General features: G+C 42.1%; 1 non-coding gene across 1 annotated transcript; it reads right to left on the reverse strand.

Annotated features, from left to right (window-relative positions):
- Window positions 1–3,883: 3,883 nt before the first annotated feature.
- LOC136712028 (small nucleolar RNA SNORD66) lies at window positions 3,884–3,959 on the reverse strand. Its single transcript, XR_010804800.1, has one exon. It is a non-coding gene; the product is annotated as a small nucleolar RNA SNORD66 (small nucleolar RNA).
- Window positions 3,960–15,138: the final 11,179 nt, after the last annotated feature.

Consider the following 15,138-nt stretch of genomic DNA (forward strand, 5'->3'; position numbering starts at 1 on the left):
GAACTCATACACTGCAGGCGTGACATGGAAAAGAGAAGCTGTAGATCGAAGCAAGTGGAAACATATTGGGCAGCCTTCATCCAGCAGTGGACAGATATAGGATGAGGGTGATGGAGATATATTAAAACACTGTTTATATTGAATGGATGTACCACCATAGTGTCATAACTACCGAGTGAAGTTACGTTACATTCCACTAACTCTGCTTTTCAGTTACATGTGAATTCAACTGTTAGAAGTGAGACTCTAGGGCCCTCTAGTGTAAGTCTAACATACATGCAGGAGTTTCAGATCAGTTCAGACGATCAGCTGGCTTCACAGGCCTTGATTAGCATTATAGTCGTGCACTACTCAGCCTAAAATAACATTGGGTAGTCCAAGAGTAGTGCTAAACCAACCCCTTATTTTGTAGACTTTCAATGTCAAATTGTCACGGTCTGCAGTACCATGTTTGCAGATCTTTCCAAGTCACTGTTGGCTTCACAGTGGCATCCATAACCAGTTTCCTGCTTGCCTGGTGGCTCAGTTTGGATGGGCGATCTGATCTGGGTAGTGTCTTCACAGTGTCCAGTGACTTTGACATTTTCTTGTAACCTCCTCCCGATCTGTGCTTTTGTATTACTTTTTTAACAGTTTCTTTCGAAAACTCCTTCATAGCTGTTTTGTCACATCACTATGTGAGTTGTGGCTTGACATTGGATATTTAAGTGGGGAAACTTACAGAAACAGACAGATTTACTCTGAAGTCAAGTTACACCACTTGCATAACAGAGACAGAGACCATAACACACATTGTGTAACCTTTCAAGCTAATATTTTGTACCTGAACTAATTGTGGGTTGCTGTACCAAAGGCTTTGTTTTATTTAACTTAAATTTCTGTATTTTGCATTTATTTTTCATTGAGTATAAATAATTCAGCATTTGTATATAAGATCATTCATGTTATTGATAATTGGGTGAGAACAGGGAAGTGGTGAAATAGTTCAGGAAACGATACGGGATGAGGGGGGTCAGGTCGTGTTGTGTTGTGTCACAGAGATGTGTACATGGACCCCTACCAGCTGCCATCAGAACAGCAGGACTGGCTTACAAGTAATGATCTCTATTAGGAGAGGAAAGGCTGGGCAAACAGAACACAGCTCATCATTTACAACACCTTCATACATCAAATGCCAATTTACTACTATTATTGTTATACATTCATTTGTTCATGAGTTTTATGTGCCTTTGTTGGTAAGGATAATAGTACAGGAGAATCAATATTTACTACTACATTAGAGCATTACATTATATTAGACCTGACATTTATATTCTGACACTGTTGTTGATCTGAATGAAAATGTGTTCCCTTTCTCGAAGGAGAGGCTCTTGAGGATTCTTTCTTTGTCATTTTACTGCAGATGTGTTCAATCCTTCAATTTCAGCATCCATTGTTTTGTTTCTATCCCTATGATGTGGTCCTAAAGTAAAAAATATGTTTGAATGAAGGAAGAAAGCTCATTGACTTTACAATGTTGAATCTGCCAGTCTAATTTACCATCTGAGAGGACTGACGGCACACAACACACATACAACACACAAAACTTCCCTTAACTAAACAATACCATAGAGAAACAGTTACAAAACAAATTGTTCCTTACCTTACAGAAGCATAACTAACACAATTGTAGGCCTACCTTTTTCAATCAAATTATTTTGTTCCAGAATCTTCCCAGATATCTGGCCTTGTGTTGTGGCCTTATTTAATCCTGGAACAGTCTTGTTATAGTCATTGTGTGTGATGAGTCTTATGGGTTTGGTGTTTCTCTTTGCAGGTTCTGCTGGACTGACATTGACCTGGAGGCGCCTGCCTGTGTGTCAGCTGGGTTTTCAGCCAAATACCTGGAAACACAGCTGTGGTCTTGTATTCATCCGTACCAGTGTCGTGTGTGTTAGTCACAGGGGCTCTGCTGCATTTGAATGTTTTCAAAGCACTGAACATTGACAGGAGCATTGGCCTCCACCTGTATCGTATCACTTCTTCTCAAGGGCAGTTGCCTCTGGACTTCCCGCCAGTGATTCGATGAGGATTAGAACTTCTCAGATAGGTTAGGATTTCACAGCCCCAGCTCCCACACGCATACACAACCATCACCTCAGACACAATTATTCATTAATAACCAAGCCGTTATCCTGCCAGGTAAGGGTTCAGGGCCCCATATCACATGCCCCAATCTCTTCCTAACCACCACATTGTGGGGAAATAAACTGTCATGCTTGACGTATTCGACTTAAGTGCTGACGAAAGTGCGCCTGTACTGAATTCACACTACATACTCCACCTTGTTCACTGTGTTCAGTGCAGCCTGGGGATCAGTATGGATATCTATACATTATATATATATATATATATATGACAGCACATACACACAGATCAGAGCGGTCTTAGTTTGAAGTGAAGAACATTTTCATTTTATTTTGTAGGTTAGAGCGAGAAGGGAAAGAAATGTAATAATGTATGTTGATCCATTATAACTGTCCAGCTGTCATCTTCGCCAGAGAAGGACTGGTGCTTCCATTTCTAATGTTCTCACAAAAGGTCCACTCTTCCTGGCCTGCTCTGCTCTGGCCCGACCGGCGCGTGACAGGACACTTTCGCTGGAGTTCGCATCACGTCAGTTGTCCGTCTTGATCAAGAGCTGCTGCTGCACCTTGATCTGCTCATGGTGCGCCTCCAGCTCTGCTTCCTTGTGGACCTGGTCGATTGTCTTCGGACCCTGGTCAGCCCTCCTGGGCACCCAGTTATCCTGAGGAAGGGGAGAAAGAGTCAGTAACTATAGTAGAGAGAGAGAGAATGAGACGCAGACCGGGAATGGGGGGTGGGAAGCTGAAAGCAAGGAAGGTTTCTATTCTCCCAACACTCATTACCTTTCTAAGGTACAAGACGTCCTGCAGCAAGAAGCGGATTCGACAGGAGGTCTTCCTCTCTTTGATGATCTGCTCCAACTGGCTGAAGTACTGGTCCATGCGGGGCTGGTGAAAAGTTCAGACAGAACGATCAGAAAACAGTGCAGACAGCAGGTAGAGAAGTCACTTTATACCACCGAAACACTTATTCAGACCACTGTCTAGAGCCCCATCACGTTGCTGGATGTTTAGCCAGGGCTCAGTCTGGCACGGCGGCCGGACCTGCCTTACCTTGGACCTCTCCAAGTCCAGGTCTTTGCCGATAGTGGAGAGGAGTCAGCACAAGCACTCCAGGGACTCTTCATGGTTCTTCAACAGCTCAACGATGCAATTGTGCATGGTGGTCCTCGTCAGCATCTTCAACTTGAACAGCTCCCCAACGAACCTGATGTTGCCTAGCGCGCGCCGCTGGGCCTTGTGCTTGGCCTCCTGCAGCTCGTCACGTAGACGCTGCCGCTCCTCGTCCTGTGCACACAGACAGCCCTTCATTACACACTGTCATACTATCATAACGGTGATTTTTCTTGCATTTTCCAGACTTCCAGACTAGCGTAAGGACCCGATTTATATTTTTCAAAAATGCATTCAAATTTTTTTACCACCAAGGATGCATCCAGCAACTTCTGCTTCTTCTCGAAGACCTCGTCTCCACCCTTCTCCGTCTCAAACTCCTTCTGGCAGCGGTTCAAAAGCAGAGTGCGGAAAGGCTGGAGTCGCTGCTCCGTGTCGATGATCAGCTCGTCCACTTGGCACATCAACTGCTGGAACATCTGTGGGGTCATCTTGTTCAGAGTACTGTTCATCTTGCAGATCAGTAACTGTTGAAGGGAAAAGGGGGAGGAGGGAAGGAAGGAAAAAGAGTTAGTTCTGCAAACCTCGGCCAAGTCCGTGTTTTTATTTGTTCTGGAGAGGTGGGTGCATGTGAGCATATTCAGCCCCTCAGTTCCTTTCCTCCATCAGAGAGGTCAGTGGCCCAGACACCATGGCACTAAAAACAGATCATCACTGAGACTCCAAGTTTACCCACAATCCCCTTTACTAGACTAGCAAATTATTATTCCCACTCCCCAAACACAAACCGTGTCCTCTGCTCCTACATACCTGGGTCTTAATGGCCTCGGGGTCATCACCCACTGTGGAAGACTGCTTTACTCCAGGCTTCCATGCCTTCTCGGCCTTGTTGAGCTGAACTTCATCCGAGAATGACAGGGTGATGACCTTGCGCTGCTCCCTCCTCTTGCCCTGCTGGGAGCGTTGGGGACCCACTGCTGAGGGCTGGGGGTACAGAGAGTCAGTCGCTGGTCAGGCAGGGGGCTGCAGGGTGAATAGATTCTCATTGCGCACAATCTCTGATTTGCCTGCTGGAGCTGTATTCCAATGCTCAACAGATACAACAGCTCTCAGTGCAGACCGCTTCCAAGACAAACTGCACCATTATCTTCAAACAGAAGTAGTGTGAGGATTCTCCTTTAAATTAAAGTGGTCAGTGTCTGGAAGTGACATTTCTAAAATACGCCAAGACTTTAACCCGGCATCACACTGCTAGTATTGATGGGTCAATGACATGACGCATGCATTTTGGTGTCCCAAGCATATTACAAATATTACAAGTATTTATTTGTTATTTAATATGAATAATATTTCTCAGCACTCCTATCTTTATTCACTGATAGCAGTATTTTTCATGAGTATTTAACATTTTAGGAGCTATCAATCCCCAATCATCCAAAATGTCATACAGGATAACTTTCCACACCTAAAATGAAAATTCTAAAATTCATTAAAAAAAAAAAAAATCTTATAGGTTTGAGTGTTTGCAAGAATGTATAAAACGATTGCAAAGACTCTCAATTTCATTTCATTTTTATATGAAAGAAACTTTTGTCCCCATATTGGGATTTCTTCCAATGTCATCCGGACAACAGACACTCAGGAGCATTTTTACATCAGAATGTATTTTGCTGGCCATGTGATGGACATTGCATCGTTCAGAAGATCATGAAGGACCCCCAGGCTGTGCAGAAGGTTTAATAAGTCTCTCCTAAAATGTTGATAATTTGACCTTTTCGATCACTAGGTGCACTAGGGTACAAAATTCTGTGTCATACTGGACAACACTTAAAAAGCATGTATACTACTTTTTGGAAAAAAAAAGTATTTAATGTGAAAGACAACATTGAATAGTTGTAGGTCAAAGTATTACATTTATATAAATGGTTAAGTAATTGCCTGATTCTTAAGTTAAAACTTTCTTTTTTTCTTTTTGTGTTTTTTCTTACTGGAAAACGATTTTGTCACACCGGAAAACAATCACTTTCTCTTATCCAACAATGTCACTCGTTATCTGGGGTGACTTGCTTATACTTTTACTGTTTTTAGGAGCATTTTTGAGTGTGTAGGCATCACATTTACATTGTCATGATGTTTTATCAACACAATAACATATTTATTACATTATTTCTGTAGTTTTAATGCAGATTTTGTTTGTGTGGATGTTCTTAAATAACAAACGAGATGGCAACATGGTCATTATTGTTTTGTTTTAATTTATGTTTATGCCATGAAGCCATTTGCAAGTTTTAAGAGAATATTGTGGCAGTGTGAGAGGCAAGGCCAGGGTCAGGGCGGGTCTTTCAGTGGAGGAGACTACAAAACCTCTCCAAGACTCCAAACCCCAGAAGCCAGCAGGGCTCCTGATGGCCATAGCCCCACCCATCACTTTCTCTATAAAAGGAACCAGGAAAGAGACCAGTGTGTGCAGACCAGGGTGACTCTTGGGGAGTCAGGGAGTCAGGGAGTCAGGGAGTCGGAGAGTCAGGGAGTCAGGGAGTCGGAGAGTCAGGGAGTCAGGGAGTCGGAGAGTCGGAGAGTCAGAGAAAGAAGGGTGAAGTTGATAGTTGATGGATTCACTGGTCCAGGTCCATAAAAAGGGTCTCAAGCCATTCTCCCTCTTGATCCCCAGACTGTCTGACAACCTCCCGCCGTTATCAAACTTTGACTATGGACTTTGATTAGGAACCTGCCTTACCCTGTTATACTTTGGCTCTGCCGACCCGGGCATTTACTGTTATTATTGTTATTAGTGTTTTGTTTGTAGTTCGGGACCATTCATGTTTAATTTGTGCTCAAACAGAGCTATGTTTTGTTTTGTTAGTTTTGACACTGTGCCTGCCATTGAGGAGAGCAATGAAACTACAGCGAGCCTGTTTTGTACCCTCTGCCTGCCTCCCTACTGTGTGTTTCAAGACCAGACCCCGCCTACATACAAGCCCTTTTTGTGACAGGCCCCCCAACCTGCAATAATATATAAATCCAAGTTCAAAAATACCATAACATTTTAAATATATATGAATTATGCTATCAAAACGTTCAATATACTTTTTGATCTGTTTAAATGTTAATTAATTGAATTGACTTCATGTCATAAATGAGTTACAACATTGTTGTTTAAATTTCTTTCAATGGCATATGTTTACATGTTTCCTGTATAACTGAAAAAATAGTTAATGTGCTGAAATTTATTAAGTTAATGTTTTTAAATCTTAAAATGTTTTACTGCTACTGTTTTATCAAAGCCTATGCCTTGAGTGGAATTGCATAACATCAAAGTGACTACTCACTTCCGATGATTTACTGTTAATTAAAAAAAAAAGATACATTTAGTGACTCTCACTCTCAGTTAAATACACAATGAGTGTTTAAGAACATCTTTGTTGCAGAGACAATCTTTAGATATCATCCCATATGAAACCTCACAGTATGTCATTCCGAGTAACAGGATCGATCAGGTAGGACAACACAGATTTTACTGGTAAAAATACATGAGTCAGTGTCCTTGAATTAATAATACAATAATAATCATATCATTTTTACTAGAAAGCATTTTCAGACATTTCCCAGCATTGCTCACTATTCAGCGTTATGTTTTGGGTGACAAACTTCAACAAATGTGCCAGTGTCAATAGAAAAGGCTAATTTTTCACATGAATATGCTTGCTGAGATCAGTCTATGAATACTTATAACCCACTCTATGCTGACAAAAAACTAAAGTTAAATTTGCAAATCTATCATTGTTGTCTGGTATGATATTTTTGATACTAGAAATCATATAATTATTTTCAGAAATAAAACTTTTTGAAAAATATATGCATAACATTCTAATGAAGGTAGAAAGAGCTTTAATTTGTATTTTTAACTTTTTTTTTTCCTTTACCATTTAAAATCCTTATTCGTTACTGACCCTGTTCTATTGAAGCTACATTCGTGACGTGATCATATTGCAGGCAGACTCGCTGACCTCTCCTCAGCTCTGCTGCTGTATATTTGTGATGGAGGGCATCAGCAGAAGCAAGATCCACTGAACAAATAAGTAAACATTAAACCTATGATAACAGCAGTGTGAAGTTATGGGTTCTGAGACCTCTATTGTGTGCAGCAGTGGATCATCCCCTTACCTTCATGTCATTGAGTTGGAGATACTCCCCAATGATGGACATTGACTTCTTCAAGGCAATCTTGTCCAGGCCGCTCTTATCCCCGGCGCCTCTCCTCTCAGAGCGATCGCGCTGGCCGCGCTCCTGATGCTCCGGCCACTCGAAGAGGTTACTACACTCATCGCCATCCCGGCGAAAGCTACTCCTGAAAACAGAGGAAGAGGGAGAGATGTGAATCAAGCATGAACCCACTGACAACCTAGATGAGCAATATCTATAAAAAGGGGGTCTCTCTTCTGGAACATTTCTACAATTCTGTGGAAAAAGCCACTCAAGCACTGGTGAGAATCTTCACAAGCCTGAACTTCAAGCAACAAGACAGATTGCTTTACAAAGTCAGTGAGATAAGCACAGGTCAAGCTCAGGTCAGTCCAATTTACTCATTTGAACACTGAGTCATTCATCTATGGTGGATAAGTAGGGTAATAATTCCACAGCAGAAAATTGACCCTGGGCTAAAAATGGGGAGGAAAAGACCAGGCCCCAGCTGCATCCGCTGCCCCCTGCGGATCTTACCTCAGTGGCACTCTCCATGCATCACTGCGTACGGAGGAAGGAGCGGTGGAGGACGACTGCTGCAGTGCGGAGCAGCAATTCAGAGCACCGGAACCGGCCCGTCCAGACCCGGGAGCTGTGAAAAGAGGGAGGGAGCCACTGAAGGAACAGGCTGCGCTGCTACACAGAGAGAACTACAGCCCTGAGCGTTTTGAGGGCATGCGGGGTAGGAGACCAAGAATGGAGGCTCACTGCTCCAAACCACAGATCTAGTCCTCACAGTGATGTTCAAGCTGCTCCCACATGAGCTCCTTATTGCTTAATTGAACCAGTTACATTGAATTAAATGGTTTCCAAATCTTAAAATAACTCACACAACCGCAATAGTTTAAGTTGCCAAAAACAATTATACAAAAAAAAGCCACATAAGACTTGGGACTGGGACCCCCGCCCCAACACTGACATCATTAGGAAATGAGGTGGTGCGATTGGACGGTTTTGGTTGAGTTCTCATCTGTGTGTTCTTGAGCCTCACCTGCAGGACATGGCCCCCCAGGGCCCCCAAGTCGGTTGTCCTTCTTGATCAAGAGCTGCTGCTGCACCTTGATCTGCTCACGGTGTGCCTCCAGCTCTGCTTCCTTGTGGACCTGGTCGATTGTCTTCGGACCCTGGCCAGCCCTCCTGGGCACCCAGTTATCCTGAGGAAGGAGAGAAATGGTCTACAGTGACCATTGTAGACAGAGAGAATGAGAGGCAGACAGGGATGGGGGGTGGGAAGCTGAAAGCAAGGAAGGTTTCTATTCTCCCAACACTCATTACCTTTCTAAGGTCCAAGACGTCCTGCAGCAAGAAGCGGATTCGACAGGAGGTCTTCCTCTCTTTGATGATCTGCTCCATCTGGCTGAAGTACTGGTCCATACGGGGCTGGTGAAAAGGTCAGACAGAACGATCAGAAAACAGTGCAGACAGCAGGTAGAGAAGTCACTTTATACCACCGAGTCAGAAACACTTATTCAGACCACTGTCTAGAGCCCCAATGACGTTGCTGGATGTTTAGCCAGGGCTCAGTCTGACCTGCCTTACCTTGGACCTCTCCAAGTCCAGGTCTTTGCCGATAGTGGAGAGGAGTCGGCACAGGCACTCCAGGGACTCTTCGTGGTTCTTCAACAGCTCGACGATGCAATTGTGCATGGTGGTCCTCGTCAGCATCTTCAACTTGAACAGCTCCCCAACGAACCTGATGTTGCCTAGCGCGCGCCGCTGGGCCTTGTGCTTGGCCTCCTGCAGCTCGTCACATAGACGCTGCCACTCCTCGTCCTGTGCACACAGACAGCCCTTCATTACACACTGTCACACTATCATAACGGTGATTTTTCTTGCATTTTCCAGACTTCCAGACTAGCGTAAGAACCCGATTTATATTTTTCAAAAATGCATTCAAATTTTTTTACCACCAAGGATGCATCCAGCAACTTCTGCTTCTTCTCGAAGACCTCGTCTCCACCCTTCTCCGTCTCAAACTCCTTCTGGCAGCGGTTCAAAAGCAGAGTGCGGAAAGGCACCGTCTCTCCCGGCTTTTGAGCGCTCGGGACTTTGAGCTACAGAAAGGGGAGCAGGAACAAAATAAACTCTAAGCAAGATGGAAACTTGCTAAGCATGGTCTGTGTGCTAGGCTGGCTTCAGCTTTAATAGGAATTGGAGTGAAAACTCTTGATATGCGCTTCACAAGACAGGCATCTGCTAGTCCAGGGGTGACAGACTCATATTAGGTAGTGGGCCGGATTTTTTCAATAGAGATAATTTTTTGCTAAAATCAATTTGACTCTACACATGGATATTTAGGCTGCTTGCGGATGTATTATTTGAAATCATTCAAGAAGGCCTACAGATACCAACCAATGCATTGCTGGCACATGAAAATAACACACAATGTATTATTACATAAAGCAAATGAGAACAGAAAGCATTTTCCTATGCAACTTTGACAAGAATACATTTCTAGTAGAAGAGAGAAGTGCAACAAATAGCCCATCATAGTAAGTGCCATAGAAAGCATGTTTTCTATTCATGTTAACTATTAATAATTACATATTGTGTTTGAATATCTGTGTTATTCATTAATTATACATTTGAAAGAATGCAGGTTATAGTTATAAAATGCCAGTTGTCTGTCCAGAATAGCTGTACCAATCAATCAGAAATTGCATGCTGCCACATGAAAACATCAAAATCTAAAATTACAAAAAGTAGAAGAGAGAAGTGTAACAAAATTGCCTATTATAAGTGCCACATAAAGCATTTCATATAACTATTAACAAACAATAATTACATTTTTGTATGAATATCTGAGTAATTAATTAACTATACATTTGTCCAGAATAGCTGGTTCAGATACCGTGGTTAATTCAGATGCCCTGTGATCAGTAGATTTAGAATCCAGTGCGCTATAGGGAGGCTGTGACATTTTCACTTGCTGGTTTGAGCTCAGATTGAGTGGATATAGTGATTACCCGCAAATAAACATGGATTCAAAACAGAGACTGAAGAGAGCTCGTTTTGGAAATGCTGTGTATATGAACATGACTGATTCAGGGGATATCAGCAATACTGGGAATGACAGATCATTTGTGGGTTTGTGCCAGTGGTGTGAAAACATTGTGAGTGAAAGGCCAGGTCCAAATGGCACAGAGTGCTTTTACTCTGCTGATCAATACGCAATTGCTGCTGCACGTAGTACATAGTGCAATAGCGCAGGCATATCGCACGCAAAATAATGATTCACGGACATTATCATTGGAGGAGCATTTATTACAATGCTGTATATTCGTGCAGTAAAAGTGTTCAAAAGTGAGGGCTGGCAAACTGCAGTGTGAGGTTCGTGCTCATGCAGGGAAAGTGCAGAAACGTGTCCTGTGTGGACTGTACAAGCTGTCAGGTATGCAGGCTAAATATATAGTAAATTGTTTATTGAAATACAAAGCTACAGTGAATACAAGCAGTGGTTGTTGAAAACAAAGTTTACATGATGTTGAAAATGTTTACTTTAGTGTACAATTATGTTTTGATAAATGCAATAGTTCGTTTTGAACTATAAAATATTGCTTTTGAGCATTATTCCAATATTTGCACTTTTTTCATTCCCTTATTCTATACCGTTTTTGAGCTTTTTGTTTCTTGTAGGCTATATAGTTATTTATATTTTGACTGCAATGTGCGCGTTTAGAAAAAAAAGTCTATAGATGTTATTTATAGCAATAATATTAATGTTTTATGGTCATATTTCAATTTAAATACTCTATTGTGTTATGTAAATGCAAATGTTGGATTTGATATTCATGAATAAAACTTCATGAGTTTTATACAATGGTTTACCTTTGATTGTCATATCACAGCTGTTGAAGAACTATTGGTGACAAAGACCGGTTTTGGCACTTGTAGGTAGTTCGAAATGTCGGCGCTTCTAGTGTTAATTAATGCATCATATCTTAGAAACCTCTTACTTTGCTTATTACACATAGTTGATAATAACTATATACAAAAGTTATGAAACCTGCTGGCGTGCCATATCTCTGACATCTCTGTGCTAGTCCATTCAAAACTGAATTCCCACAAATTACAATTCCAGAGCTAAATGAATCTGATCCATGTATTATTATTATTATTATTATTATTATTATTATTATTATTATTATTATTATTATTTATTTCTTAGCAGACGCCCTTGTCCAGGGCGATTTACAAAATATAAGAGAAATACAAAGTGCAATAATGCAGTGCAGTTCAAGGCATAATACAGGGAGAAAGGGTCAGAACAAAGCTGCTATTCCTTCAAGCCATAAAACAGTCTTCTGGGAACTTGCTGTGGTGGACAGGTAACACACATACAGTAATCTGAATAACAATCACAATTAGACAGCAGTTGACAAAAAACATGCAACATGTTATATAAGTACAAATGAGACAAATGCCCAATATCAACATTAAACAGATCCATCAGAACAATGCAGGTAACCAACTCAATCAAAAGGTTTTATATATAAAAAGAAGACAATAAACCTCTAGGGTCCTCTACACAAGCAGGGCTCAGCGTACCTTAACCACATCGCTAATGGGGATTTCCTGCAGCCTGTCAGAGATTAACTCTAAATCCTCCAGGAACTGCCTCTCATTTTTCTCCTTCTGGTCAGGGATGTATTTCGACCTATAACATATTTTTTATGAAAGAATATTTCCACAGAAGTCTTGGTTGCGCCGAGGATTAGAAATAATGAAAGCAATACATTTAAGAGGTCGGCTCACAATCCGGTGTACCATTCGGTGTTTAAATGACACAGGTCTCTTTTTACTTAAAAGATATCAGAAACATCATTCATATCTTAGATAAAAATTGAAAATATTACAAAAAGTAATAAAAAGTCTCCAGTGTTGAATCAGTTTCACGTTAAACTTACTGAGTTTAGAAATGGAACAGCAAACTTTTTACAGAAAAAAAAGGTAGCCTATACATCACAGTAATTATAATAATTAATTTGTCTCAGAGAGTAAAACAGTAACTTTTCAGCATATACCATATACACTTAAATATATTAACTGTCATTTCACCATATTTCAAATCCTCTCAATAAACGAGAATAATATGGTTCAATAATAATGGTTCAATATGTAGCTACACACCCACGCATAGGAGCAATTCCCATGATCGTGTACTGGTGAAAAACATACATTATTATTCACATTTTGTACACACTTTAACTGCACTGTCATTTAACAAAACGTATGACGATAGACGAATGAAACGGCCTACCTGAAGGCTGCAGGGTCTTCAAGACAAAACTTGAAGTCTGCAATCGCTTCCATCCTTTTAAATTAAATAAACCAAAAGGCTCTTGGAAACACTGAAATTACTCGCAGGTAAAATCAATCAATCAAGTCTCCGAACACACTATCAGTGCTAATTAGGCAAAATTCCACAAAGCAAACAATCGAATTCCAGCGACTGTTACGTATGCAACTGACAACAACTGACGTCATACCCAACAGATATCAGAAAAAACATAATACAGTTTACAATCGAGAGGAGGCCACTCGACCCATCAGCTCGTTTGGTGTCCATAAATAACTAAGTGATCCGAGGATCGCATCCAGTCTATTTTTAATGTTCCCAAACTGTGGCTTCAATCACATCGCTGGGGAGTTTGTCCCAGATTGTAATAACTCTCTGTGTGAAAAGTGTCTCCTGTTTTCTGTCTTGAATGCCTTTTTAGCCCAATATCCAAATGTGTCAAACAAACTGATTCAGTCCCGTCAGCGGCTCGCATCGTCCCGCAAACGCACCGGCCCTCAGCCAGGCTCACCGCGCTGTCCAACCGGCCCGAGTCTGAGCGGCGCAGCACACACTTAACGCGCGGCTGCACTGGATGCGGCTCTTTTGGTGTGAAGAGTCGCTGCTGACCATTAAGGACGGGTCTCACTTACCGACTGATCTGAAGTCCTCCGTGGTGGGATCTCCGACACAGCCTCCAAACTCCCCAAATCCCGCGGAAACGCGTGTGATCCGTCCAGAGAAACAGTGAACACACCGCGAATTAACGCACATTGGGCCGGGGATATGACGTGTTTCCAGCCCCCCAAACAACGTCCAGTCCATCCCAGCAGCGACACGCACACATTGTCCAGTTTGAAGTGACCACCATGGCAAATATGACATCCTCACACACACTGTCACTGGAAATGAGTGACTAAAGCACTGAAACAATGAGATTTACATACTGACACATCGCCAGGCTGACTGAAATAAGCCACCTGAAAAAGCAAAGGAACATCGTTTCTAGGAAATAGCAGAGGCCGCATTTTTTAGCTATCAGGGAACAAATCAAGCAGCATCAACATTTGATCCGGATGGCTGATCACATCAGCAGCAACAGGACACGCAGCGAGCAGCACAAGTGTCCCTCAGTCCAGCCCGCAGCACCGAGTGACTGTGACTCCCGATCACAGCAGAGCTAGCAGCTGCAGCCTCCTGCTAAATGAGCGGGATAGCCTGTCATCAACACCCAATACAAGGCTTTAGTCTGGAAAGAGGGCCCGCCTTACATGGGTTTTCCTCTTGATCTTCGGGAAGCAAAGTCCTTGATGATGTCACCAAAACCAGGGTCTGGAGCAGCCTGTCAGCGCCGCCATTGTAGAGTCTCCTATTCTTCACAGGCGGTTCAGACACGGAGCGAAATGTCCGCCTTTGGGAACAGATTGCAGCTTCTTTTACAATGAGTGAAGCAAGACGCCTGCAGTTTTATCTCCTCGTTTTTATATATTCCTTGAACCGAGACATTGCCTTGGGATCGGAGCTCTTGACCTCCAGCATTTCCAAACTTCATTATTGCTTTCTCCCGTTTTATTTTTGAACACAGTTGTAACCTGTGAAAGGCTCTCTGGACTGTCACTCTGCTTAGTCCCGCCTTCAAGCAGAGCTCCAAGAGCCAAGCAGTGACGGGAGATTTTAGACTCCAATTCTGATTGGACAGAACTGCTCTAGGCGGAACGTGTTTGATGCTTCTAATTGGTTACTTGCCTTTAAAAGGTGGAACATACATGACCTTGAGCTGTATGTCTGCCCCAGAGACATTGTTCATCTTCTAAAGTCACCCTTGATAAAGGTGTGAGCTAAATAAAGTAATACTAATAATTATATATAAATCAGAATGATCCAAATCCCCTTTGGGAAGGGATTATCACAGTGAACACAGAGGAGACATATATCTTAATGTCAATTGTGGCGGTGTTACCCACATATTTACAAATAAAGCATGTTGCTATGATAATACTGTATGCTTGTATGATAATGTGTCCCTCTATGTTATTTCAATGTTTTCCTAATTATTGGTTTCAAAAACTCGCTGAGGCTTGTGCTCCGTTTTACATAGAAGAAGCACCAGTGCCCCACCTGCCGGTGCAATCAAAGCTGCATTTGCAATGCATTGCAATCGTGTTTAAAACTAGGATCTGTTCTATATAAATCATGCAACATAAGAGAGTGTAATCAAAGTTAAACTGTAGTTTGAATAGAGTGCGGATGTGATCATGGAAACTCAAAGTGAACGAGTTCCAGAGAAGAAAAGCAAGGGCCAATCGTGTCATTTACTGGATATTATGTTTCAAACCTATACAACTACAAAGGGGTTTAAAGGTGTAATTAAACGCACAC

This window comes from Amia ocellicauda, chromosome 16, assembly GCF_036373705.1.
Source record: "Amia ocellicauda isolate fAmiCal2 chromosome 16, fAmiCal2.hap1, whole genome shotgun sequence".
NCBI classification, from domain to species: Eukaryota; Metazoa; Chordata; class Actinopteri; order Amiiformes; family Amiidae; genus Amia; species Amia ocellicauda.